This window comes from Lissotriton helveticus, chromosome 5_1 (genome assembly GCF_964261635.1).
Source record: "Lissotriton helveticus chromosome 5_1, aLisHel1.1, whole genome shotgun sequence".
Taxonomy (NCBI): Eukaryota; Metazoa; Chordata; class Amphibia; order Caudata; family Salamandridae; genus Lissotriton; species Lissotriton helveticus.
In genome coordinates, this window is record NC_136065.1 from 1,003,278,821 (window position 1) to 1,003,305,861 (window position 27,041).

Consider the following 27,041-nt stretch of genomic DNA (forward strand, 5'->3'; position numbering starts at 1 on the left):
CATGAGCGCATTGTCTTGTTTTAGTACAATTTACAACCGTTTTGTAACCAGGGGCATAAAGCACCCAATACCTGCAGTTAGCGTTCAAACCACGCACCTTTCCCCACAGAGCTTAACCCCTGCTCCCTCAAATAGCACACCAAAGCAACAAATGCCCCGGTCACCAAGAAAATGCCCCCCACTTGTTGGTCAGCAATCTGGCTAGCGTACATTCACCTGATATTGCTCTGTGCACCTCGTGAGTTTTCCTCGTCATCCCGCTGTTCCAGCGACCGCTGCTACCATTGCGCTGTTCCATACGCTGTCCCAGGGCTCTCCGACCGTCCCGCTGTTTCCCAGGGTAGTTCCCACGCACGATGACCACACCAGCCGCACTGATCTCCGCCATTCCTTCACGTTGTCCTGTGGTATTCCCAATGAAGACGCGCCCGCTGCGATGTTCCAGGCATGCTCCTCCGTCGCGATACCGACCGTTTTCATCCACCTGAAAAGACAAACAATAAAATTACACAGCCCCACGGTGGGGCGAGGAGCGAGCCTGGGGGCGCGGGCACAAACTTTACCCCTGGACAACGCCTATTCTGCTGGCATTCTGCTGGCTAAACGCAGGACGACCTCCGCCCCCGCCTGTTCGTTTTAAGATCCGAAGGCCTGCAGGACACAACTCCGACACTGCTTCTCGGGGCGCCGGGCCATCTCATCTTCTTCCCGGATCCTACGGCCTGCAAAACAAAAAAAACAAAAGATCACAAAAACAAAGAAGCCCCGAGCGCGGGGCACACCGTGCTGTGGGGGAGCGTCCAGGGACAAGGGGGTCTCCCGGGTGCTCCCCGCCTCTTTATTCCCAAGGGGCCAGGCGGAGTAGCGACGCCCCTCCGCCCCGCCCCTCCAGTAGCCCGCCCCCCCTAACCCGGACATCCTCCACTGGTATCCGGGTCAGGGAGGCCGCCGACCAATCGGTGGTGGGTCGCGCCCAAGGGCCCGCCCCCACCACCGAGAGGCACACAGAGGGGAAGGGGGGAAGCGGTCGCCGCGCCGCCATGCGTGCGGGGGGGCCGAGGGCCCCCCTTTTCAGTCTCTGAGATTTTAAGCTGCTCCTCATTGGATTTTTCAGCTACGCTTTTGACCTGCATACTTCAACTGCCTCAGTGTTACTTCCTTTAATAATCATTTTTCTTCCTGCTTGGGGTCTGCGCCTAATTTATTGGCCGTGTTTTTTTTTTTGTTTAATTATTTTATTGAACAAAAGCAGAGATAATGGTAGCAAACAGTCATGAGTTACAATTTTGCCAAAGAACAAGTACATTACAGCAGTACACCACAATCATGAGTACGAGGGGGGATTGGGTCTGGTCAATCTCATGTCTACTGAGGGGGAAGTACACAGTTCCCCTCTATAAATATTCCATGGTCCCCATTTCTTATTCCAAACACCAGGACAGCCCCTGATCTTATATACCGTTTTCTTGGACAACATGCACACATCCATAGCGGCCACCCACCTAATCAGGAGCGGTGTAGATGGTGAGCCCCACTGCATAGCTATTTCATGTTTCAGTAAAAGAAAGCCCAGAGCCGCCCATTGTTGTTCCATTGCAGTTAGGTCTGAGGGGTCCCATACATTGAGGAGTTCACATTTGGGGTCAGAGGGACAGGTTTTCCCAGTGCATCAGTCATTTTTTGAGTGGCACGTTTCCAGAGGCTTTGAATCACTGGGCATTCCCACAGCGTGTGATAGAAGGTACCAGTTTGACCACAATTACAGAGACAGAGGTCAGACGAGCGTCTCCCAATTCTGGCCAGTAGAGGAGCAGACATGTATGTTCTGTGTAATATCTTAAGTTGTATAAGTCTGACAATTTTGTAGGGTATACAGAAATCGAGGGAGTGCAAGCATTTTAAATAGGACCGCTCTACCTGGGAGAGAGAGAGGGAGTGTTCTCCAATGAGAGATGTCGTTATGAAGTCTTTGGAGTGGGCCTTTTAGGTTGCGGTCATGGAACAATTTGGGGTCAGGAGTGACAAAAATTCCCAGATATTTAAATCCGTCCCGGGCGATTTCGATTGAATAGCCTCGCGGGAGGGGAGGAGGTGGGCCGTGTAAAACATACAATATAGATTTGGACCAATTAATGGAGAAGCCCGAGTATTTGCCAAAGTTAGTGATAACATGTAGCAAGCTGTTAAGGGAGGACTTAGGGGAGGAGACCGGCATCACGGCTCTCCTCAAACATTGCTTTGAGGTGAGGAAGGATCTCGCCCGCCATGCCCTTCAGGAACTCGATAGGGACACCGTTGGGGCCCATAGCCTTACCCGATTGGACAGCGAACAAGGCATTGCCAACCTCCTCCGCCGTAAGGTCCGCCTCCAATTCCTGTACCTCAGGCTCAGAGAGAGTGGGAAGTCTCATCTCGGCCAGGAGTAATTTTGATTCTGCAGCGCCATAGTGAGCTCTGGCTGTGTAGACACCTTCTAGGTGGGTGGCAAAGGCCTCTGCTATATCACCTGGGTCTGTGACGGTAGAGTGATCTGGTAGGGTCAGCTCAGGGATCCAACAAGACCCCAGGTCGCGTTTCTCAAGCCATGCCAGCATTTTACCTGCCCTGTCCCCCAGTTCGTAAAAGCGATGACGGGTCTTTAAGAGCTTGGCTTGCGCCTTCTCGAGGGCTAGTGCTTTGTATTCAAGTTGGGGAGTGGTCGGAGATTCCCCTTGGGAGCCCCTCCAGTTGGCGAAAAAACACGAGATCAGTAGTAGGAGAGAACAGGTAGTCTATACGGGGGCTGCTGTTGTGGGCATTGGAGTAGTGTGTATAGTAAGGAGTGGTCGGGTAGGACAGGCGCCACAGGTCTTCGAGCCCCATTGTCTGCGTGAAGTCAAATAGGTCAGAGCCCGGCTTGTGTGAGGTGTGCTGGGGTGCCGATCTTGGGCATCATTCATCGTCATATTGAAATCGCCCCCAATAAGCAAGGGTCCTGGGGGAGATCCAAAATTATGCTCTGTAGGGCCTGCAAAGCGTCTGTGCCTAAGGTCGGAGGGATGTAGACCGAAACGACATTCAAAGGCGTGCCTTCCCAAGTGGCCTCTAATACCACGAAGAGACCGAGGGGGTCAGCCCACGTTTTTGTACATGTTAGCGCCACATTTCTCCGAACCAGCATTCCGGTCCCTCTGGATCCAGAGGTAAAGCCTGCGTGTACGAGTAGTTTATAGCTTCCCCGGTGTAGTGCCTGGCACGCATTGCCCATCAAGTGCGTTTCCTGGAGGAGAACCAGGTCTGGAGCGTGGCGTTTGAGATATTGCATGACTAACCCTCTTTTTATTGTGCTGCCTAGGCTGTTAACGTTCCAGGTTATGATGGAGAGGGACGTCGTCAGTGGGGGCGTCATGGTGGCTTAAAGAACAGAGATTGTGCACGGATCAGTGGCTTTTGGGACATCGAATATGATCTGTAGGAAATGACGGCCAAGGAGGGGCCTGTGATGGAGTATCTGAAAGGCCCAATGTAGCCAGACATTGAGCAATGGACGTTGTGTAGAAGCATATGGTGTCGTGCAGTGAGGCTCGTGTCTGAGAAATCGCAATAGTTGTTATGCGAGGGTGTGTTTCGCTGTGCAACATGCTCCATGGTCAAGAATCCTCTGCAGTGTATGAACAGAAACAAAAACAGAAACCATACCAGTTTCATCATCAACTCCCAAACAACTTCCGTCCCTCCCATACCCTCCCCCCTTACCATTCCCCCCCTCCAACCCCCCTCCCTGCCCCCCTGCCCGCGGACTTGAAACTATCCACTCCCCAACTAGGCAGAGTGCCTGTCACCCTCCCAAACATTGATGAGGTGCGTGGAGAGCCGTGGGTGCCCCGCTAACTAATGACAGGATAAGATCGTCTAGTGCAGTAAGAAACAACTTAAATCAGTGATAGCATTCACATTGTGGAAATTATTAACTAGTAGGCCCAGGTGGGCCCCACTCCGATGGCTCCATCCATATGAGTTCAGGCAAGGTAAAGTGTCACTGAGGCGCCACACCCCCCCTGCAAAGGTACCAGGTAAGTGAGTCTGTCATAACCCAGAGTAGGCTGTTAGGACAGTATTGTTTACAAATTACAGGAGAACAAAAGTTGAAGCAACACGCATAAGCATGAAAGACCAGCAAAAGGATATATAGGATTCCAGACATGTTGCAGAAGACAAGGTGGACTGCTATTCGGAGTGGAGGGTCAGCGAGATACAGAGTACGATTTATAGCAGTGATCTGGAGGAACATCCTGAAGGCCGAAGTGTGGTTCTGAAAATCTGGATACATATAATAAGTTCGGGACTCGAGAAATAAAACTTCGTCGAAATATGACGAATTTGGTACCAAAAGACCGAGAATGACGAGTACATCATGTACATGTATTTTCGGCGTATTCGAGTGACGATTTCACCTCGAAATCGTCATTTACATTCTGAACCCTTGGCTCCCATTTATATGTTGCCCTTTACATAGGCCTTAATCCAGTTGAATTTGATTCCACAAGGACACATACTCCTTAATCGACTTTTCCCTGACCTCAGTACAAGTTAGAACCATTGCCCCAGGCCGAACTCGTTAGGTCAGTTCCCTCCCAGTGGCCGAGCAAGATAGCATCTAGGCTCAACCAGCCATAAAACCATTTCAGCGCGCACACCTGCCATATCTCGCTCACATCTTTCTCCACTCCTTTGCTTCACTTACTTTATGGTGGGGAGGTGCCCGTTTTTATTAGGGGTCCAGTGTTATCTGATGAAATGTTGGGCCTTGCCAAATGATTTGTTGTCGGCAGCACGAAGTGAAATATGGACATGTCATCATGACTCTGCTTTTTCTTTGAACCAGAATATGTTAACTATTTACTTTACAACCAAGAATGTTTTGCCCAAGGCCCAAAACTGTGTATAAGAAGAGAAGCCTGACTTCATGAAAGTGTGCAGTCTCCTGAGAACATACCCGTATTGTACTTCTAGGACACCTGTTACCTTGGTTGCAGCCAATAAACTAATCTTTGACTTCACCTAGAAGACTCTGAAGTTTCTGTAGGTCTGGATCAGGAGAACCCGAGGTCTCTGGGTGTTGATTCCCTGGCACCGCTGGGTTACCGGTTCTGTGCCGGTTCTTAAAAACCCAGTACCTCAGTTGGCGCCCAACGTGGGGCGATTCCAGTGGTACCAGTCAGCCAGAAGATCGTGAGGAGCTTCGTGTGGAAATTCCGGAGGACGGCCAACCACCTCATCGACCCCTGCATGTCGACGTGGTCCGAAGGTCTTTGCTGAGAGGTTCCCCGCTTCCCGACGGCTACAAGGACTGCTGCCCTGGCTATCGCCCTGATTTGGACCCTTGAAGTTTTTGGTAGAGCGAAACACTGAGACGAGTCTTCTGGTGACGTCATCGATATTTTCAGTTAAGTATAAGTGGAGCGTCTCCCAGTCCTTAGTTGGACTTACTTTGTGGTATCTTTGGGATACAAAAGGTTTTGTATTGGTACTTGCAAGCACCATAACCGAAGGACTCGTGTATTCACGAGAAATATCGTAATCGATAATCCTTTGAAGTTTGGAACTAGACTAGAGAGCGAGGATGCCTAGTCTTAGACTTGGGAATTTATTTTGTCTTGGTAATAATAGGGACTCCCGATTGGAGGACTCATGTCCGGTTCCTCCAGTTGGAACTCCGACTTACGAGCTATATGTAAAACATGGGGTAGGCCCCATCACTTACAACGAAGTATGGATTAAATACACTAGGAAAGATGGTGTTTTAAAATGGCCCCAATATGGTAGCTTTGATTCTGAAATCTTAGACAACCTTGAAGTTAAACTCTTCAAAAAGAAAGCCCGGCCGGCGATGTTTGACTCTTTCCGCTTATGGCGCAAAGAAGCCAAACAAAAAGAAATTAAATTAGCTAAGAAAAATAAGAGAGAAGGGGGACTTTCAGTAATGCAAGCTGCTGTGCAGTTTAAAGATAATGAAGAAGAGCAGATGAATGAGCAGTTGCACAGGCAACGTAAAATGGCAATAGATAAGTGTTATCCAGTTTTGCCGTCTCTTCAGCAAGAGGCAGCAAAAGAGCGTGAAAAAGACCCATTAATGTCACATTTGCAAAATTCACCACCCCCCTATGCGCAGAATGCCACAGCACCCCCGCAACCTTTAGTTGCACAAGCTGCACCTCCTGCTCTTCCACAGCACCCACCAGCTGTTCTTCAGCTGGCTCCTACTTCTTCGGTGCAGCCTCCTCCAGGCCCACCGACCACTTCTGTTTCACCTGTGTTTTCTACGATTTTGCCTACTGTACTTTTTACATCTCCTAATGCTCCCTCTACGATTCTGCCTAGTACCACCTCTATTTTCCCTGATACCTCTTCTGCCATCTCTACCCCCGCCTTATCTCACCCCGTTTTTCCATCTGTTTGTCCTTCAGTTTCACCTTCCATTCGGCAGAAAATGGCCAGCACTGTTACTAATCTTCTTTTACCTCTTTTCGGGTCGCCTGCTACGACCCCTAACATAGGAAGAAGACAGTTGCGAAGTCAACTGCCTGATTATCAAGAGAGAGATTCCCTGAATAGTTTAGCTCGGAAATGGGTTATGGACACTGCAAAATATGATGTACAGTCTGTCATGGAAGTCTTCCATCAATGGGAAGCAGCGACACAGAGATATGTTTTCGAACAGATGTGTGTCTTTCTTGGCGAGGATTTAGAAGACAATGATCAAGAATGCATCCCACAAGAAATGTGTCGTGTACGGTTTAAGTTCGGAGAGGGTATGATTGTAGGTCCAGATGTGGAAAAGGCAGTTGAAATGTTATTATCATATCGGAGTAAGGGAAACAGTTCTGGGTCACCATCTGAATGTAATACATCCAGTAGGAAAAAGGCACGACAATACCCTATGAGAGAAGTTCCCCCACAGTGGAGAGAGGGTGACGCGACTGCTGTCCCACCTGTTTTGCCACACTTCCAGCGTGTATGGGTACATGTCCCATGGAAGCGAGCTGAAGTTTTAGCACTCAAACAAACATTACCAGATCCGCGTAAAAATCCTGCAGGGTACTATAAAGAGTTGTCACAAACTGCTGGGTCATGTATAATGAATTTAGCCGATATCGATATGCTATTTGGGAATGTTGTTCCACAGCCTTTATGGGGTAAAATTCGTCATGTAGATCATGACCAGGAATTAGGTGACACGTGGGCTAATATTACTGCTGCAGACGCCCGCCAAGTTGGTGGTGCCAAGCCTGAGCCTTTGATAGCAGAACTCCCTGGTAAAATAGTAGATTACATGAAAACGATAATGCCTGCAATACGCGTAAATTGGGATAAGTTGTCTGCATGCAAGCAAAAGAAAGAAGAAACTGTTTCAGATTTCTTCACCAGATTTGAAGAAACATTCGTTGACCACAGCGGTCAAGATATGACCACAGAAGGTGGTCAGAGATTGTTTGTCGATAAATTCGTGCACAATCTGCTTCCAGAATTGTGTAAAAAATTAAAAGATTCAGAAAGTTCTTGGGCAGTCTCATCTTCCACCCAGATATTGGCCACTGCGCAATATTACGAAAATAGAGACAAAGATGAAAAAGATAAAGTAGAAAAGAAAACTAGAGAACTCAAAACGAAGGTTTTGCTACAGCAAGCCTATCCGCCACGTGGTGGTGGTAATCAACATAATAATGGCCAGAATCACTACCAAAATACTTTTCAGCAGCCTCAACAGTATCAGAGAATCTCGCAAAGGTTCGATTACACTCAACCCCGTGTAGGTCCCAACCAGTGTTTATATTGCAAACAAGAGGGTCATTACAAGTATAATTGTCCTGCCCTATCACAACGTGCAAATTGAGTTTCTGGTGTAAGAGGTCGTGGCAGTCAGCAAGCACCTAGAGGTAGAGGGCGTGGAAACGCCCCTCAGGACACACGTCCCCTTCCACCACAAAACTCTATGAACAGGTTTGATCAGCAAAATAACGTATCTGACAGGACAGCCCAATACTATGTTGAAGATTATTATTCAGAAAATGAGCAGTGGGAGAATGATGACTGCTAGGACAGCCATAGACAAAGAGAGGGAGTTGTTTCAGTTCCAGTAGATCAGACTGGACCTTACGTTGAGGTGATTACATCAGGTGTGTCAGAACCTTTTCTGTTGGATACTGGTGCTACAAAGAGTTCTATTATGCACTCCAAACTCCCTGGCGCACCTTTGTCTGGCGAAATGAACGTTTCTGTAGGTTTTTCTGGCGCCCCAGTTAGAAATCCGATTTCTGACCCTTTATCTCTTTCTGTTGGCCCTTGTGAATTAGAAGCACCCCTTATTCTGACAACAGGTTGTGGTGAACATTTGCTAGGATTAGATTTGCTAAAAAGATTGTATGCGACTTTGTATTGTTCTCCTTCAGGAGTACAACTCACTTTAGGTAAGAAAGTGGTTTCTCCCATGTATTTGTCGAGAGATGCACTTCCAGCAGAATTAGCACTTCTCCCAGATATTCTTTGGGCTACTGGTCCTAATGATGTAGGTCTTTTAGAAATTCCACCATATGTTGTAACATTGAAGTCGAATGTTAAAATGCCACGAATTCCCCAATACAGAATATCCAATGAGGGTGAAAAAGCTTTGCTAGCGATCGTTTACGAATTGATTGAAAAGGATGTGATTGAGGAAACACGAGGCAATGTTTGCAATAGTCCTGTTCTGCCTGTTTTAAAACGAACTGACCCTTCTCAGCCACCTGTGTACAGATTCGTGATTGATCTTCGAGAAGTAAATAAGATAGTCGTGCCACAATTCCCAGTTGTGCCCGACATTACCACATTATTGACTATGATTCCAGCTTCTGCTTCATGGTTTTCAGTGATTGACCTAAAGAATGCTTTCTTCAGCATCCCAATTGCTGAGGAGAGCAGGGATATTTTTTCCTTTAGTTTAGGAGGTCGAAGCTTCCGCTTTAAACGCGCTCCTCAAGGCTACTGTGAAAGCCCCTCAATATACAGTCAAGCTCTGAAAACTCAGCTTGACACGATCGTTTTGCCTAAAGGTGCCACTCTTGTACAGTATGTGGACGATTTGCTCATTGCTGCAGATAATGAGAAAATTTGTAAAAAGGCCACATTGACATTGTTGCGTCATCTGTGTGATCTGCATCACAAGGTGTCACTTTCCAAGCTTCAATATTGCCGACAAGAAGTGACCTACTTAGGCCACCTCTTATCGAAGGAGGGGAGGAAACTGACCCCAGAAAGAATTCAGGCAATAGCGAAATTGAGTGTGCCAAGAACACAGAGAGAAGTGTGTGCTTTCTTGGGCATTACATCGTACTGTAGACAGTGGATTCCAAATTTTTCGTTATTGGCCAAACCCTTGGTGGCATTAACGTGTAAAAATACACCCAATCCCATTCCTTGGTCTGAAGAGTGTCAGAAAAGTTTTCTCGAATTACGCACAGCATTATGTTCGGCTCCTGTGTTAGGTACCCCCAACTATAGTAAGCCTTTCACATTGTATGTCCACGAGAAGGAAGGCTGTGCATTGTCTGTGCTGACTCAGTTATTCGGAGATAGACAGCGGCCATGCGCCTATTTTTCGGCCACTTTGGATCCGGTAGCACGAGCATTGCAGAGTTGTTTAAGGGCCACAGCAGCAGCAGCTGTTTCTATTCGACAGTCTGCAGGTCTAGTAATGAATAAAACACTAATCGTGATAGTCCCGCATGCAGTAGACACATTGTTAAATAGGACCAAGACACAGCACCTAACTAGTGCTCGACTGTCCAGTTACGAATTAACGCTACTAGCGAGCCATGTGCACATAAAAAGGTGCAGTACCTTGAACCTAGCCACATTGTTACCAATTGCAGAGGAGTCAGATGCTTCAGAACAGCACGATTGTTTTCTCACAACAGAGGAAGAGACAAAAGGGAGAGTGGATTTGTTCGACACTCCTCTTGCTGAATGTGATGGTACATTATGGGTAGATGGTTCATGCTTTAAGCTCCCAAATGGGAATGTGACTGCAGCATATGCTGTCACAACTTTGCACACAGTCGCTGAAACTGCACGAATACCACATGGTTCAGCTCAAGCCGCAGAACTAGTAGCACTTACGAGAGCATGTGTGTTGTCTAAAGGAATGAGAGTGACTGTCTACACTGACAGTCAGTATGCATTTGGAGTAGCTCACAGTTTTGGACGATTGTGGAGAGAACGTGGATTCCTGACTTCGCATGGAGCTAAGATTCAGCATGGTCAGTTGGTGAATGAGCTTCTTGAATCACTGACCTTGCCCCTGCAAATGGCGATTGTGAAATGTAGTGCTCACAAGAAGGTGACTGATGATGTTGGTCGTGGAAATGCATTTGCTGATGAGACCGCTAAGGAAACAGCAAAGAATGTGATGAGCCGAATGTATGTTGCAGGCCCTGAAAGATGGACTGGCGATGTTGGAATATGTGAGGACACGATAGAAAGTGTGAAGTCCATCCAAGCTGAGGCCACAGAGAAAGAGTTAAGCATGTGGAGAGAGAGTACAGGAAGAATGGATGCAAATGGTTGTTGGGTTGAATTGACAGAGCATCAGAGATGGTTGTTACCCGATGCATATGTGCTTGCAGTGGTTACAATGGCTCATGGAATGGCTCATATCAGCGTGAAAGGGATTTGCGAGTTGTTGGCCCCAGTGTGGAAGAATTCAGGGATTCCCAAGTGTGCAGAGAATGTTGTCAAGAAGTGCATGGTATGTCTGAAGCACAATCCTGGTAGGGGAACCCCAACTCCAGCTGGTCATTTTGCACCTCCTACGTATCCGTTCGAGGTTTTGCAGCTAGATTTCATACACATGGAGAGGTGCAACAGCTTAAAATACGTGCTCGTGGTTGTTTGTGCCTTCTCAAGATGGGTATAAGCCTATCCCCTAAAAGACAATACTGCCTTGTCCACAGCAAAGGCCCTTGTAAAAGAGTACTTCCCCAGGTTCGGAATGCCTAGAATGGTCTGGTCTGACAACGGAAGTGAATTTGTGGGTGGTGTGATGAAAAGAGTGTGTGAAGGGCTAGGCATTAGGCAGAAGTTCCACGCTGCAAATCACCCCCAATCAGCTGGATTAGTAGAATGTTACAATGGCACGCTAAAACTTAAATTGGCCAAAATCCAAGCGAGCACAGGTCTTAAATGGCCTGACGCTCTACCCTTAGCACTCCTATCCACCAGAATGACTGTGCATTCGCGAGTGAAACTCAGCCCTTATGAAATAGTCTTTGGCCGGCCAGCCAACATATGGGGAGTGCCTAGGCCCACGAAATTCAGCGAGCTGCAACACCCTATTTTGCTTGATTACTTGTATGAATTGACGGCTAAATTGCGTGTTTTACATCAACAGGTCCACAACACCTTGCCTCCGGTCTCTGAGACTCCGGGTCACTCCATTGACCCCGGTTCCTGGGTTCTCGTCTGCAACTTTCAAAGAACAAGAAACGACCAGCCCAGGTGGACCGGGCCTCACCTCGTCCTTCTGTCCACGAGGTCAGCCGTCCGGGTGGAGGGGAAGGCCAACTGGGTCCACGGGATCCATTGTAAAAAAGTACCCTTCCCTCTGCCCTATGACCAATGGATCCAGAAGGGTGTCACTGACTCAGAGCTAAGTATGGGCGGATCTAGCGGATCTCGCGTACGCGAACTTGCGGATTTACGGATTCGCAATCCGCGAAGATCCGCGAACTCTAGCGGATTTGCGGATTTTTCCGTTTTTTGTGTTGGCGCGTGTTCGCGCCGATTTTGGGACAAGTTCGCAATTGCGAACTTACTTTTCGGCTCGCAACGGCCGCGACTATGTTGTTTCTACGTCTGGTTTATCATCACAGGTTCACAGCACCCTCTGTTTCACCACTGCCACCCTCTGGGACACCCATGCCACCCTCTGGTACATCCTCACTGGCACCTATTAGGTTTATTTATCACTGTAGATTATGGTGGTTGAAAAAAGCAAGCACACCTGCCCTTCTTCAACTGCCATCAATTAATTTGTGTTTCATTAATGTGTCAGTAATTTTGAAAGTTCCAGTCTGGCTGGCACCTGCTTCCTTCCTTATCTGTAATTTGCTTTTTGTTGCAGTGAAATTTTTTTTTCACAGGACCTTTATGGTCTACTTGTAGCTATTCTATGAGCCTGCTGTTTGGGTCATAGCAGGGTCATAGAATAGTTGCAAACTCTGGAGGGGCCCATCAGGAAGCACTACCTTGAATGTTACTAATGTTAAGTTTGAACTTTTGCACCTGCTCATTGCTTTCAGTTTAGCTAAAATCGTTTTTTCTGCAATTTCGCGCGTTTTTTGGGGCGCGAATCCGTGCGAGATCGATTTCGGAAGCCGCGAATACGTGCGAATACAAAATTGTTTTTTTTGCGACGTGTATGTTCGCGTGATCTTGCGCGTGTTCGCGAGGCGCTTCTAGCTATACGTTTGCCAAGTTACCCTATCGGTCGTACACGGGCGCGGCCATCTTGTTGGCGTGACGTAATTCCGTTTCCGCCCGCTATGTGTAATCTCGCAAAGTGTGCTGCTCGCTAGTACAATTTCGCGCGTACTCGCAAGGAAAATCTCGCGCGAACTTACCCACGCGGTCGTGAACGGGCGCGGCCATCTTGTTTCTCATTCATTGCTATGGTTCTGGGCATGCTTTCTCTATCCTCTCTCAATCTCTGCCATCCTTTGCTTGTTTGAAGTTTTTTTGATCTAATTTTACTTATTATCTATCCCTCTATTTTTCTACCTCTATATTTTTGTGTTTTCTGCAGCTTTTAGTTACTTTTAAACTACTTTTTTAAACTCTTTTCTTTTCTTCTTCACTATTCTATTTCTTCTTTATCATTTAAGTTTATTTCTGCCCAGACCATGGTAAAGGGAGCCGGGAAGCACCCTGAGAAGGGGAAGGGTCCCGCACCCCGTGCCCGGCTCCCGTGCGGGCGTTTAAGGGGGGAGCAAGTGGTCCCGAGGGAGATCTTCAGCGCGGAGGAAGTGGCGGCACTGATCTTCCACGTCCAGCGCCGCCTCCCCAAGACGATCCTGGGAGGCGGCAAGATCGCGACCGGCTATGGCATCCGGGAGCGTCGCAAGCGGTGGGAGAAGGTGTGCCGGGCCATGTACAAGATCTCTGGGGTCCGGCGCACATATAACCAGGCCACCCACCGCTGGACCGATGTCATGGACCGGGAGCGGGACTTGCTGGACGCGCTCGGCGTAGAGGTCCCCGGGCTTGGTGAGTAGTAGTAGTAGTACATTTACTACTCTGTTTTATCCTGCTCTGTTATTTGCAAATCTTTGTTCTTTACCAAGAGCAATAATGCTGCCGATTACATTGAGGTAAATTATATTTCAAAATCTTCTATGCATTTCAGGTGCACTGCTCTCCTTCTCAGTAGCCTTGCTTGCTACTATGCTTCTTTGTTTTGTATGTTGTGTTCAGAAGCATTTCATTGGCCTGAGAAATTATGTATGAGTGTACTGTAAAGAAAAGAACTGCGTAATGCTAGACAGTAAGGGTCATATTTTCAATTACCGGCGCATCCCTGCAAAGTAGCAGGGATGCGGCAGTAATTGTGTGCCATGCCACCACCACCCATTGGCCCAAAACGTCACAGAAGCCTTACGCATCTGTGCCGTAAAGGCAGCGCATTGCTGGAGTTGCGTGCCAACGATGGCGCAGCTCCAGCAATGCTCTGGGGTACCCTATCTCCCCAATGCTGCATCAAGCCGTACGTCGGCTTCAAGCGCGCAGGGTTTGAGTCATGCATCATTGTCCTAAAAGTGACTGATTGACATCTTGTAGATTTCCCTCAGCCACTTTTAGGATTCGTTCCTGCGCAGGTACGCCCTCCCTTGCGCCGGAACGCCCCCTGATGGCGCAGGGCTTTACAACGTGATGCATCGCCCATATGCCCATATGTGTTTTTTTTTTAATATATACGCCGCACCAACACCATGGCGAGTCTTTTGTTCTGCCGCTGCGTCAGAAAAGGCACGCAACAATGGAGGAAAATGAGCCGCAACTTCCGCAAGGGACTTCTAAATCAGCCCCAACAGACTGAAGTCCAGTCCTTCCTTTAGACACATGGCTATAAGAAGAAATAGTGGCGGTGGTGGCGGGTGGATTGATAGTTTGAGTATTCACTGATCTGCAAGCAGGATGGACTTTGTCTGTCACGTGTTGCGCACTGCTGCCTGCAGTGCCAGGCCTAGGCAAACCTCTTTAGTAGTCTGTTTATTGAGTTACATAGGAACTTTCTAAGTCAACGTTCCGCAAATCAGGCAATACGAATAACGTAGTATACCACATGAGATAGATCCCGTGGAATAGTTGTCTATCTATTTGCTATTTTTCCAAAATATGTTGTTATTGTTCTTTTGAAATGTTTGATTTGGTTGAAAAATCTCATCCATGTTTTCTGGTTTTTCTTTCTTTCATGTTGTACATCAGCTCCCCCCAAGGGCAAGAGGACACAGGAGGAGGGTGCTGAGGATGCAGGCCAGGATCGGGCAGGCGAGGGCTCCTTTGCTGGCCCCAGTAAGTTTACATTTTAATAAACAGTACCTATTTTTTCCTAGCGTTCCTCATTCGATTTTTTCTAAATCGTCTTTGATCTTCTTGTAGACTGGATATAAATTCTTATCCTGCCTCGAATATGACTCCCTGTGGTATTACTAGACTATTCTTATTAGTCTGTCTGTGTAGCTAACTAAGATTGGACATTTGGCAATTCCATTGGACTCCCATTATATTCAGCAATACCTCTATGCACTGTCTCCTTACTGACTAGATAGTGTGGCAGAGTCATTCAGCTCCCGAAGTCACCGATTATAGATCCCCAATGATCTCTAGATTATCGTACGCAGGACAAGAGAGTAGTACGGAGTCACAGCACAGTCAAGAAGTGTCAGAGGCACTCATGCTTGCAAAAATTCCAAAACCTTTAGCTCATCCACTCTAGTCTAGAGGAACAAAAACCACAGAGTCTATTTAAGTTTAAAAGCTTTATTAAAAGTAAACACATTTATTAAAATCTACTTTGTCATAAAACTATCTAACTGTAAACGGAAAAGTGGTTAGTGCTGACGATTAATTGGACACATTTCTTGTGGTCGAGCCGAACTCTCACCTGGTTTGAACTTGATCCTGGTCGTGTTCTTAGGACTCAGGAGTCAAGCTTCTGTCTGTTAGGAGAAAAAGTGGTGCGTGTTAAAAATCAAAAGCAAGCATTCATCAGTTGTGCATAAAAGTGCAGCAAGACAACAGCCTTCCCTGGAAAATGGGACATTTTTACTATGGAGTAGACAGTCACAAATTATTACATTGTATTCTGTTTTTTTAACATTTCTCCTAGACCAAATATTATATAGTAGTGAGTGGTGTATTCTAACATTCTTAAATGTACTTTGTAGGTGTAACATCTGGTGACGGGGCCAGCGCGGAGGTGGCTGTGTTGGACCAGGACTCGGAGGCCTCTGGGGAGGAGGCGGCGGTAGAAGAGCTGGCGGACGTTCCTGTGGGGGATCAAACGGTGGTGGCAGAAACAGGTAAGCTATATATTCCTTACTTATTGAGATTGAAGACTGCATAGTGTGCTTTCTGCACGGGTGTATTACAATTACAAATCAACCAGGTAGTAGCCTCCTCGAAATGTACTTCGACTTAGCTGTTTTTGGTGAGAAGAATCCCAATAAGTTCTTAGACGAACGTGATGGATGGGATGAACGAAAAGCGAAAGAAGGGTGTAAGTAAGTGGGACGCGAACTTGTATGATGGCTGGCAAAGAAGAACGATATGTGTTTGCTTGGCCCCCGAGGTGGCTGGGAAGGAAAGAATATGGTATGGTGCATGGCTGGGTCAATGATGAAGCAAGGATGGGTGGAAGGACAGCAGCCTGGGTGGGTGAAACAGAAACTGTATGTGTGCGTATACTTTGACTGAATGGATGCCTGGAGCATGGTATTCTCTGACTCTTAGATAGCACATGTGTATCTAGAGAGAGTAGATGGTCGCCAGGTGAAGTAAGTGTTACCTTGAAGAGCATGTACCACCGCACCCGCACGTCCGTTCCAGTGCAGGGAAGGCAAGGAAAAGAAATTGTAAATGTGTCCAATACTATCATGAATAGTAGCAGTACTTTGTATTGTGTTTGCATTCACAGCATATATCTGGTTATTACGGTGGACACTCCGTACCTCTCTTAATAACTTTAGTTTACTTGTAGTACGTCATTCATGTGTGGGTGTATCACTGTTCACTCAATATTAAGCAAAGCACCTAAAGTCATCTCATCTGTCATTAAATACGTCCCATGTGAAGTGATAGATAATCAAATTAGTTAGCTTCTTCATTTTCCTTTTCTAGTACTCATTTGCACTGTAGGGTGAAAGGTAAATTAATTAAGCAGTAGCCCTTGTAACAGAGTATTCTCAGTGCCACCCGTAATAGAAAAGTAATAGCTTCACCACCTGCATGTACTGGACCGGTACAGTAACGCAAGTCTGTCTCACTCATCATGGTGTGCAACTTTTTTTCTCGGGTGCAAGTTCACTGTGCTGTGTCCATGTCATTCTGCCGGCTTGCATAAGATAACGTACCCATTTCCCTAAACAAGAGAGAAGAAGAAGAATAAGACTGGTGTACTGTCATAGTCGACTGTAATGGAAGTCCATAGTGGTCGTAGAATTAGTTCATTAAACTACCACTACTGTTAGAGCAAGGATGCAGAAGTGGGAGGTTACATAGATACTGTCCTCAATAGTTATGTACTGTGCTTTCAATTTCCTACTTGTACTCTGTGACCCAACTTTCGGCTCAATCACTTTGTGTTATTAATAAGGAGCATTGGTTACAGACTATGTCTTTCTTTCTTCATATAGTTGCTCCTTCCAAATCAACAACAAGGAGGGAGCAGGCTAGATTGGCCCGGCAACGGAGGCTGGAGGCCACAGTCGCCGAATATCGGCGGCTGGTGGCCCTGGAGGAGGAGGAGGACACGCAGTCGAGCGGGGCAACATCCTCGACTGTGACCACTGCATCCTCCTCCGTGACTAAGCCAGCGGGACCGAGCCGGGCTAAGAAAGACGACCGCCACCGCCAAGCAACCGAAATACCAGCTGCCCCCCACAGGAGCTGCAAGGAACGCCAACGCCGCCTACGAGTCTGCATGTCCAACCTGGAGCAGGAGGTCCTGAGGTATAAGAACTTGGTTAAGGGCCTCCGCTCCGAGCTTGCCACCCTCCGCAAGGAGTATGATGCCCATGCCGCATCATGCACCAGCACCAGCACCCTCCAGTAGTGGAGTGTCCCTTGCCCTTTTTTTATAGACTTTTGGGGGGTGGGATTTGGGAGTTGGGATCGTTTTGGGACGTTTCAGAGACAATCGTTGGGGTTAGGGTGGGTGAGGGAGATTATTTTGTTAGGGCTAAATAAATATATTTTTCAACTTTATCTGACCATACCTGTTTTTTACTGCTTTTCAGTCTGGTGGGTGGGGGGCGGGGGTGTAACAGTAACTTTGTTTTCCTGAACAGTCGTAGGACTTTAGTAGTACAACCGTCAATCTCTTGTCTACTCCGAAATAATACTCCATTATACTACCTCCCACCAAACGCTTATCTTACCTGTAATTTGTGTTAGAAATTAGGGCTAGGCCCAGGGCTGGCTCCAGGTGAAATGGGGATTAACGTTGTCAATCCTGGGCGGGTGACATTTCCTCATTGCGGTGGTACTAGTGGTGTGACACAGTGGCAGTTGCATGCCTATGGAAAAAAAGAAAACGAAACCTTGTTTGTCCTCCTTACTGTAGCATTACAACGGTTACGGTACGATCGAGAAAATAGCAGGTGACAGTACACTAGAACAGTGCCATAATGTAGCCTAACAAATGGTAAAGTATTTGCTTGCAAGTATAACTAGTACTTGCGTTGAATTTATTTGACATTGGCTACTACTACTAGAAGATATAGTACTGAAGCTGAGTAAGTCTAGAAGATATCCTCGTATTCCTTCACCAGCCTGTTGCTGCTATGACCTTATCCTCCCCAGCAAGTGTGTGGAATTATTGATGTCATTTTAGTCAGACATCAAGCAAAACAACACAGCCCGGGGGAAGAGGGTTAGGGTTTGTAAAATGGATGGGAATGGGGGTTTCTTTTTGGGTAGGTTTTGTTGAGAGAAGAAAAAAAAAAGCAGAGCATGGACAAACAATAATTGAAGATACAGACAATCTTTGGTTACAAACTAAAGGTAAGCACATGCAGTCACACTCATAGAATAAAAGACAACAATGGATACTGTATCTGTATTGCGTATGTTGTTGGAGTTGTCCTGTTGAATTTGGTAAGTAATAAGCATGCAGCAAACAATTCCTCTTATTGGCGGCACTCCTCCATTCCAGCTGACGCTTCGTCCATCAATGTGGTGACCACTGACAGAAGACACCCTGTCCACTGCCTGCCTGGCGGATGTTGACTGAAACCCGGCCTGTAATTATTGAACGGAAAACAGGAAGTGCTATTACAATACCACTGATAAATAAATAAAAGGTATGTACGCTGTGTGGTGCAAAAAGTCACACTTTGATTTCCCTAATAGACAGTACAATATTTTAGAAATTGCGTGCTCTGTCTGAGTCACCTTTTTAAGGATCAATAAGTATGGCCAAAATATTATAGCGGATCTTTCCCCTCAAGGTAGGTGTACTACTGTGTTTTAGAACAAAATTTGACCTTGAAAAAAAGGCTGTTCCTTATGGATTTTGTCCAAAACACTTCTATCCGGTATTAGACCTTCCCAGGAATGCCCCAGGCAAGACCCGCCGGCGCCAACCCACCCGCAAAAAACCACCCGACAACACCCCCAAACAGCGAAAAAGCTAAATCTCATACTTACAATATCTCTCGGCCTTCGGTCCAAATGCGGCGCTGTTCAGCTAGGTCATCATCATCATCAATCATCATAACTCCTGTTTTCCACCACGGATTTCCTGAAAAGCAAATGCAATCAAGATTAGACTGTCGCAGCAGTGCTTCGACAGAGACCCCGGCCGCAACCCACCCACGAACAGCAGGAAGCCCCCCAAAACGCTACATTGAGCAAGATGTCAGAAGAAATAGCAAAAAAAAGGCTGTTCCTTATGGATTTTGTCCAAAACACTTCTATCCGGTATTAGACCTTCCCAGGAATGCCCCAGGCAAGACCCGCCGGCGCCAACCCACCTGCAAAAAACCACCCGACAACACCCCCAAACAGCGAAAAAGCTAAATCTCATACTTACAATATTTCTCGGCCTTCGGTCCAAATGCGGCGCTGTTCAGCTAGGTCATCATCATCATCAATCATCATAACTCCTGTTTTCCACCACGGATTTCCTGAAAAGCAAATGCAATCAAGATTAGACTGTCGCAGCAGTGCTTCGACAGAGACCCCGGCCGCAACCCACCCACGAACAGCAGGAAGCCCCCCAAAACGCTACATTGAGCAAGATGTCAGAAGAAATAGCAAAAAAAAGGCTGTTCCTTATGGATTTTGTCCAAAACACTTCTATCCGGTATTAGACCTTCCCAGGAATGCCCCAGGCAAGACCCGCCAACCCACCCGCAAAAAAACAACCGACAACACCCCCAAACAGCGAAAAAGCTAAATCTCATACTTACAATATCTCTCGGCCTTCGGTCCAAATGCGGCGCTGTTCAGCTAGGTCATCATCATCAATCATCATAACTCCTGTTTTCCACCACGGATTTCCTGAAAAGCAAATGCAATCAAGATTAGACTGTCGCAGCAGTGCTTCGACAGAGACCCCGGCCGCAACCCACCCACGAACAGCAGGAAGCCCCCCAAAACGCTACATTGAGCAAGATGTCAGAAGAAATAGCAAAAAAAAGGCTGTTCCTTATGGATTTTGTCCAAAACACTTCTATCCGGTATTAGACCTTCCCAGGAATGCCCCAGGCAAGACCCGCCAACCCACCCGCAAAAAAACAACCGACAACACCCCCAAACAGCGAAAAAGCTAAATCTCATACTTACAATATCTCTCGGCCTTCGGTCCAAATGCGGCGCTGTTCAGCTAGGTCATCATCATCAATCATCATAACTCCTGTTTTCCACCACGGATTTCCTGAAAAGCAAATGCAATCAAGATTAGACTGTCGCAGCAGTGCTTCGACAGACACCAAAAATTACCCACAAACCCCCGGAACCCCGCCAAAGAGCACCTCAAAGGCAAGCAAGTCAGCAAAAACGGCAAGAAATTTCCACCTCATATTTGGTCCAAAACACTTTTGTCCATTATTAGAGCTTCACAGCAATGGGCCCAAATCCGTCAACTCACCCGCAAAGAAGTACAACACCCCCACAAGTGCTGAGTCTTTCTTCATTGGGCGTAATCCAGCACTCTGCTTGGAGGGAAATCGCAGTCTGGAGGAGGAGGATAGAGGAGCATGTTCTTCGGAACTTGTGAACCTGAGGAATGTAGACTGCGGCACCTTCAAAGCAATAAGCAAACAAGTGAAGACAGTTCTGATGATGGTCTTGTTTTTGGGATTAGGTGATTAAAGTTTGAATTAAATTAACTGTGCAAAACAAAGAAAGAGAGACACAAAGCACACAGGAATAAAAGGGAATAAGGACGAAAAAGAAAGTTCTTGATTGATTGTCTCATTTTCAGTGCTCGGTGTCAGGGAATAAGAACAAGATTTCGTCATCATACTCTGCGAATTCAGGCTGGATGAGGTCAGTGCCACCGAACAGAGAAAAAATCCCCTCATCTACGTTGCCGTCCTCCTCGTCTTCATGCGGCGTGCTTTCTCGTACTTTGTAATCAGGTGGTATGAGGTGCTGATTCATCTTGATCATTGTCAGCCGCTCCACATTTTTGGGCGAGAGGCGGCTCCGTTTGGGAGTTACAATGCCACCAGCAGCACTGAAAACACGTTCAGAAGACACACTTGCGAGTGGGCAAGACAAATAGTTTATAGCCAGGTTGTAGAGCTGTGGCCACAATTGTTTTTTGCCATGCCAATACTGCAATGGCTCCTCATTAAGAAAGACCACTGTTGAGTCATTCATATAGTCCTGCACCATCGACTCAAGGTCATCAACGGTTCCTCCACTTTGCTTACTTTTTGCTGTGGCTGTGACATTTTTTCGAGAACCATACCCCATCAAACTTAGCCAATCCTCCTCCGCAGCCACTGTTAGTGTTGTCATTGTGTGTGGTGCAGATGATCCAGTTGCCGGTGTCTTTAACGGCTGAGAGGTCACTTGTGCCCCAGCCACAGGTGCAGAAGTGGATTCTTGTGACTGGGGATGGCCTGCTGATGCTGATGCTGATGTACTGGCTTCTCCTTCAATAACCTGCCGTTCTTTTTCAAACCTATTGGCTGACCAGGCTAACCAATGTTTGTACTTTTGAACATCTGCATCATCAAAAGGAAAGAATGCTTCGTCTGCCAGCGCCTTTTTGTAGCGTGGATCCAGAATAGTAGCACAAATGTAATGCAGATCGGACTTGATCTTTTGAAGACGTTCATCACCACGTAGGCGCTCTAATAATTTCTCTGACAAAATGAAATGGTTTTTTTTTTCTTCATCTTCTTTTTCAAACTCAGAAGACACCGCCATCAGTTGGTGCTCCAGCATGCACAACAATTGGATAGCTTTTCCCAAATTACAGTCCTCCTGGCTGACTGCACGCGTGAAGAACTCAAAAGGACGAAGCATGTCTGTCAGGCTTTTAACTATGTCCCATTGCGCCGCAGTCATCCGCAGGTCCTCCTTCTGAGATTTACCCTCTGTGAAAAAATAGTGATCGAGTACCGTATACTGCTCATACAGACGCTCAAGCATGTAGAAGGTTGAGTTCCAACGTGTTGCCACCTCCTGGATGAGTGCTTTCACTGGCATTCTACGTTGAAGTAGCAGTCTCCGCAGATGCTTCCGGGCCTTAAAAGAATGGCTGAAATGGTTGGACATTTTTCGGCAGGTGGCCATTACCGCGAACGCTGCACTGTCTCTATCACTCAAGAATTTTTGAACTACCAGGTTGATACAGTGCGCCAAACATGGCACTCTGAAATAGCCACCCTCCGACATGGCCTTAACTACATTGGAGCCATTATCCGTGGAAACATAACCAATCTTGCGTTTTAGGGGGGATAGCATTGTCAAGACCTTTTTGTTAAACTCTTGCAAAAGGTTTTCTGCTGTGTGACTTTTCTCCAAGCCAAACATGGCTAGTGTTGCATGTTTCCGAGCAGCTTTGAAAACTTTGTCCGGGTCAACACCTGCGTTTAGCTTTGCTTTAACACCTGAAAAAGAGACCCAGTGTGCAGTGATGCACATGTAATCATGGCCTGGGCCACTGGTCCACATGTCTGTTGTCAGATGTATTGTGTGAACAGCACTCTTCTGCAAAGCTGCTCCAATCGCCTGCAGCACATCTTCATGTAGTGCTGGAACCGCAACTCTGGCAAAATAGAACCGGCTCGGAACCTTCCATTTAGGGCAGAGCGTTGCCACTAATTCAAGAAAACCTACCGCTTCTACAAAAGAAAAAGGTAGAAGGTCCACAGCTAGCATTTTAGCCAGCTTAGTGTTATACAGACGCGTCAGTGGGTGGTTGCGTTCATATGGCACGTCTGAAGTAAGCATTGTTCTAATGTTTCCCTGGACCAAGCATTTACGGGCTGATAATGACTTTGTTGACCCAATTTTGCTCGCTGGTGAACTTTTGTGCGTTGGTGTCTCACTCGCTCCAACACTCTTAGTGTGCCTCACATTGGGTGTGCTGCTGACAGGGGTACTGGGTGTAAGGGAAGTGTTTGACACGTCTTCTTCCTGCTCGTCATCATCAGATGAAACATCAACGTTTCCTTGAATTTGGCCTTTCTTGATCGCATCTAGGTGCGCAAACCATTTGACAGTGTGCTTTCTCTCAAGATGACCTCTCTGGCCGCCGGTACCATAGTTGGTACCTGACTTACCACGACTAACTGCAAGCTTACAAAGGGTACAAATGGCAAACTTTGGATTTTTTGGACAAACAGTAAAGAAGTCCCAAACTGGGGACTTGAAGTGTCTGTGGGACATGGAGGAGGCGGCGATACTGGTGGTGGTGGTCATGAAGCTAATGCCAGATGAAGTGGAGGATGTGGATTGCCCAACTTTTGTACGTTTTGCACTTTCACCGCCACTAATTAAGGTCGAGGTTGACGGAGGTCTCTTCTTGCCAGAAAGAAATATGGAAGCGGGACGAGTTGGTGTACTACTTAACTCCAATGATTGTGGTGTTTCCACTGCCTCCTCATCGACAACATCATCATCACGCTCAGCAGCTCTTCGGGCTAGGGTCAAAATGTCTGTTTGCTGCATGCCCGCTGGGGCTGCAGTGACCTTTATGATGACTGGGTCGTCGTTGGCAGAGTCTTCATCAGCAGCAGTATCCGCCACTTCTTGTTGAGACTCATCACACTCCATAACTCTGAGACTTTGGACGAGCTTCCTTTTACGCTTAACTACCTTTGTTTGTTCCCAAGTTTGATCCGTATCATCAGAAGGAGGTGTGCTTGAAGAGGATGTAGACACCACCCTTGATCTCTTCCTTGCTAGGGGTGTGGAAGACAATGAAGGATCATCAGGAGGAGTGGCTTCCTCAAATGATACCTCGCCTTGATTGTCGATTTCCTGATGTGCCCCTACTTCGGGAGGAACAACTATTGTGGGCACTTGTTGTGACCCTCCATGCACCTCTGCTTGCGCATCTCCTTGCGCTGCCTCTCCTTCCACATGTACTTGGGCTTGTACTTGCACATGTGATTGTTGTTGCGGCTGTGGTTGTTCAACACTCGTCAGATGAGCTACAACAACCTGTGTTGATTGAGGGACATTGCTGCTGCTTTCTTGCGATGAGCCAACATCACTGGTCGATGGTGATTGAAGAAGTATACTGGCTGCCTCTGCACCACTCAAGGGCTTGGACTTAAGTTGGCGTGGTGGTGGTGGTGGTGGCACTGAGCCCAATGGAGCGGGGGTGCTGCTGCCAGCTTGGTCCCCAGCAGATCCCGCTGCAGCTGCTGCAGGCATACTTTTTTTTTTACTCCCAAAAAAAGGGGCGGGCGGCACACCAGTGTCCTTGGTAACTTGCTTCTTCTGCTCCTTACTGGCACCTTTCATGCTAGAGGAGCTACGGGTTACTTTTTTTGGGGCCATCTTCTTCAGAGCAGGTCAGCAGGCAGCAGTTGCACGAGTTGCAGAGGGTTCTGTGTCCAGACGTGACGTTGCGTGACGTTATGCTGCACACACCGCTGCAGGACTTCTTCCTGGCACTGGTGGTTCTATTGAGTCTTCTTGTGCACCTAAAAGCAATGGAAGACAGAGGAACATCAGTTCAGTTATACACCCCAAAAAATCGACAAAACACAGAAAAATGAGCACAATCCCATGCCATCCATGATGTTTACATTGAAGACACCCCACAGAAAGACTAGGGACATGCAAGTATGCAACACTCACTACCCCTGGGCATAAGGGATGAAAAGTAGGCAAAATAAGTGCAGGCCTCAGACACTGCCTCTCCTCAAAATGGCCCCCTTACACCCCAAGCACATGTTGCCTGTACCAGCCAGCACTCAAGATGGCCACCACCACCACCCACATGGCCAGTCCACATCAACAGTACACCCCCAAAAAACAGAAAAACAGCCAGAAATCACCACAATCCAATGCCATCCATGATGTTTACATCAAAGAGAGTGAGACCACACCACAGGCACACTCAGTCCATGCACCAGCACCACCCCTGGGCAAGGAAAAGGCCACACCAGCAGCCCCCCAAAAACGACAAAAAACAATAAAATCTGCACAATCCCAGCCCATCCATGGCCTCAATGGTGTTTAAATTCAAGAAGACACCCCACAGAAAGACTAGGCCCATGCAACACTCACCACCCCTGGGCAAAGGGCCACACCAGCAGGCCCAAAAAAACGACAAAAAAACAATAACATCTGCACAATCCCAGCCCATCCATGGCCTCAATGGTGTTTAAATTCAAGAAGTCACCCCTCAGAAACACTAGGCCCATGCAACACTCACTACCCCTGGGCATAAGGGATGAAAAGTAGGCAAAATAAGTGCAGGCCTCAGACACTGCCTCTCCTCAAAATGGCCCCCTTACACCCCAAGCACATGTTGCCTGTACCAGCCAGCACTCAAGATGGCCACCACCACCACCCACATGGCCAGTCCACATCAACAGTACACCCCCAAAAAACAGAAAAACAGCCAGAAATCACCACAATCCAATGCCATCCATGATGTTTACATCAAAGAGAGTGAGACCACACCACAGGCACACTCAGTCCATGCACCAGCACCACCCCTGGGCAAGGAAAAGGCCACACCAGCAGCCCCCCAAAAACGACAAAAAACAATAAAATCTGCACAATCCCAGCCCATCCATGGCCTCAATGGTGTTTAAATTCAAGAAGACACCCCACAGAAAGACTAGGCCCATGCAACACTCACCACCCCTGGGCAAAGGGCCACACCAGCAGGCCCAAAAAAACGACAAAAAACAATAAAATCTGCACAATCCCAGCCCATCCATGGCCTCAATGGTGTTTAAATTCAACAAAACAGTTGTATCATGCACCCATAACCAACCCTGGTCCTACTGGATACTGTGGCTACCCACAATATAATTTATTTAATTTTCTGAAAAAGTTCCAAAATTGTACTTGCAGCAACTGTAATGCCCCAAACAAACTTACTTGTGAAAGTTGATTTCTAATCCAAAAGTGATCCAAAGACAGTCAAAAAGGCCTCAAATCCAAATATCCAGCAGCACCCACAAAAAGTAATCCTTCCAGCTCCAGATCCAAATGAAAGTGACCAGGAGATGGACAAAGCACTGGGAGGAGCCTGCTGGACAGGAACAGGAAGTTGGAGACTGTGGGGCACTTCCTTCCTCCCCCCCCCAAAATGGACTCCTTGCAAAAAAAAAGGCCATGCAAATGTCAACCTGAGGAGTGATTCTGATAAAAATCATAATTTTCTGAAGGGTAATCCTGTTTGCTGGTGATTTTCTTGTGCGAAATTGCAAAATCTCTATTTCGCAAGTGCGAGATTGTTCCTTTCCGCCGCAACTACGTGTTCGCAATTGCGAACTCTCGCGAGGTGTGCTGTGCAAGGTGGCAAGCCGCGAGTACGTATTCGCGGGCGACAAACTCCCGCGGGAACACGCAGCAAGATCTAAAATGGCGCGTCACTCGCAAAGAAAAACAACTCGGCAAACGCTAAAATGACGGAAAGTGAACGCCGTGCACCACGCCGCGCGCCGCAACCAAGCAAAAAATCCGCCGCGAGCGGATTCACGGATTTTCGACAAATTCGCGAGTGTTCGCGGATTGCGAATTTGCCGAAAATCCGAAAAATCCGCGAGCGGAGCGGATTTTACGCCCATGCTTACTCAGAGCTCACAACTGATGACCGTGTAAAAGAAACTAACCCTGATTGTGAAAGTGAGAACATTTCTCAAGCAACTGTGCCACCACCAGAACAATCGAACTTTTTGGAGCCTGAACTGCTGTTTCAGGACCAGACACTACCAGGAAGAAGACGCTACAATCTAAGACCGAGAAAAGCAGACTAATAAAGTGATTCCTTTTATGATATGAGACCAAGACCTATGGACAAGCGAAAGTATTTTTTTCTTCTTCCAGATACTATTTTTGAAAGTGCAGCTCTCCCATTTAGGAAATTTGCTTATTTTTGTTTTTCGAACCGCCATCTGGGTTCCGCTGCTAGGGCCGCGATTGGTTAAAGTCTTCGGAAGTGCAGCCAACGACGTTAGGTCGGTGGTTCTGGTCGGTCCAAGGGAGTTGCCCTAGACTGACAGAAGCACTCCTTAGCAGAAACAACCTCCTCGTCGCGGGCAGCACCTTAGAGAGGATGGAGTTTCCTGATGTGGAGAGACCTGCCAAACAAATGA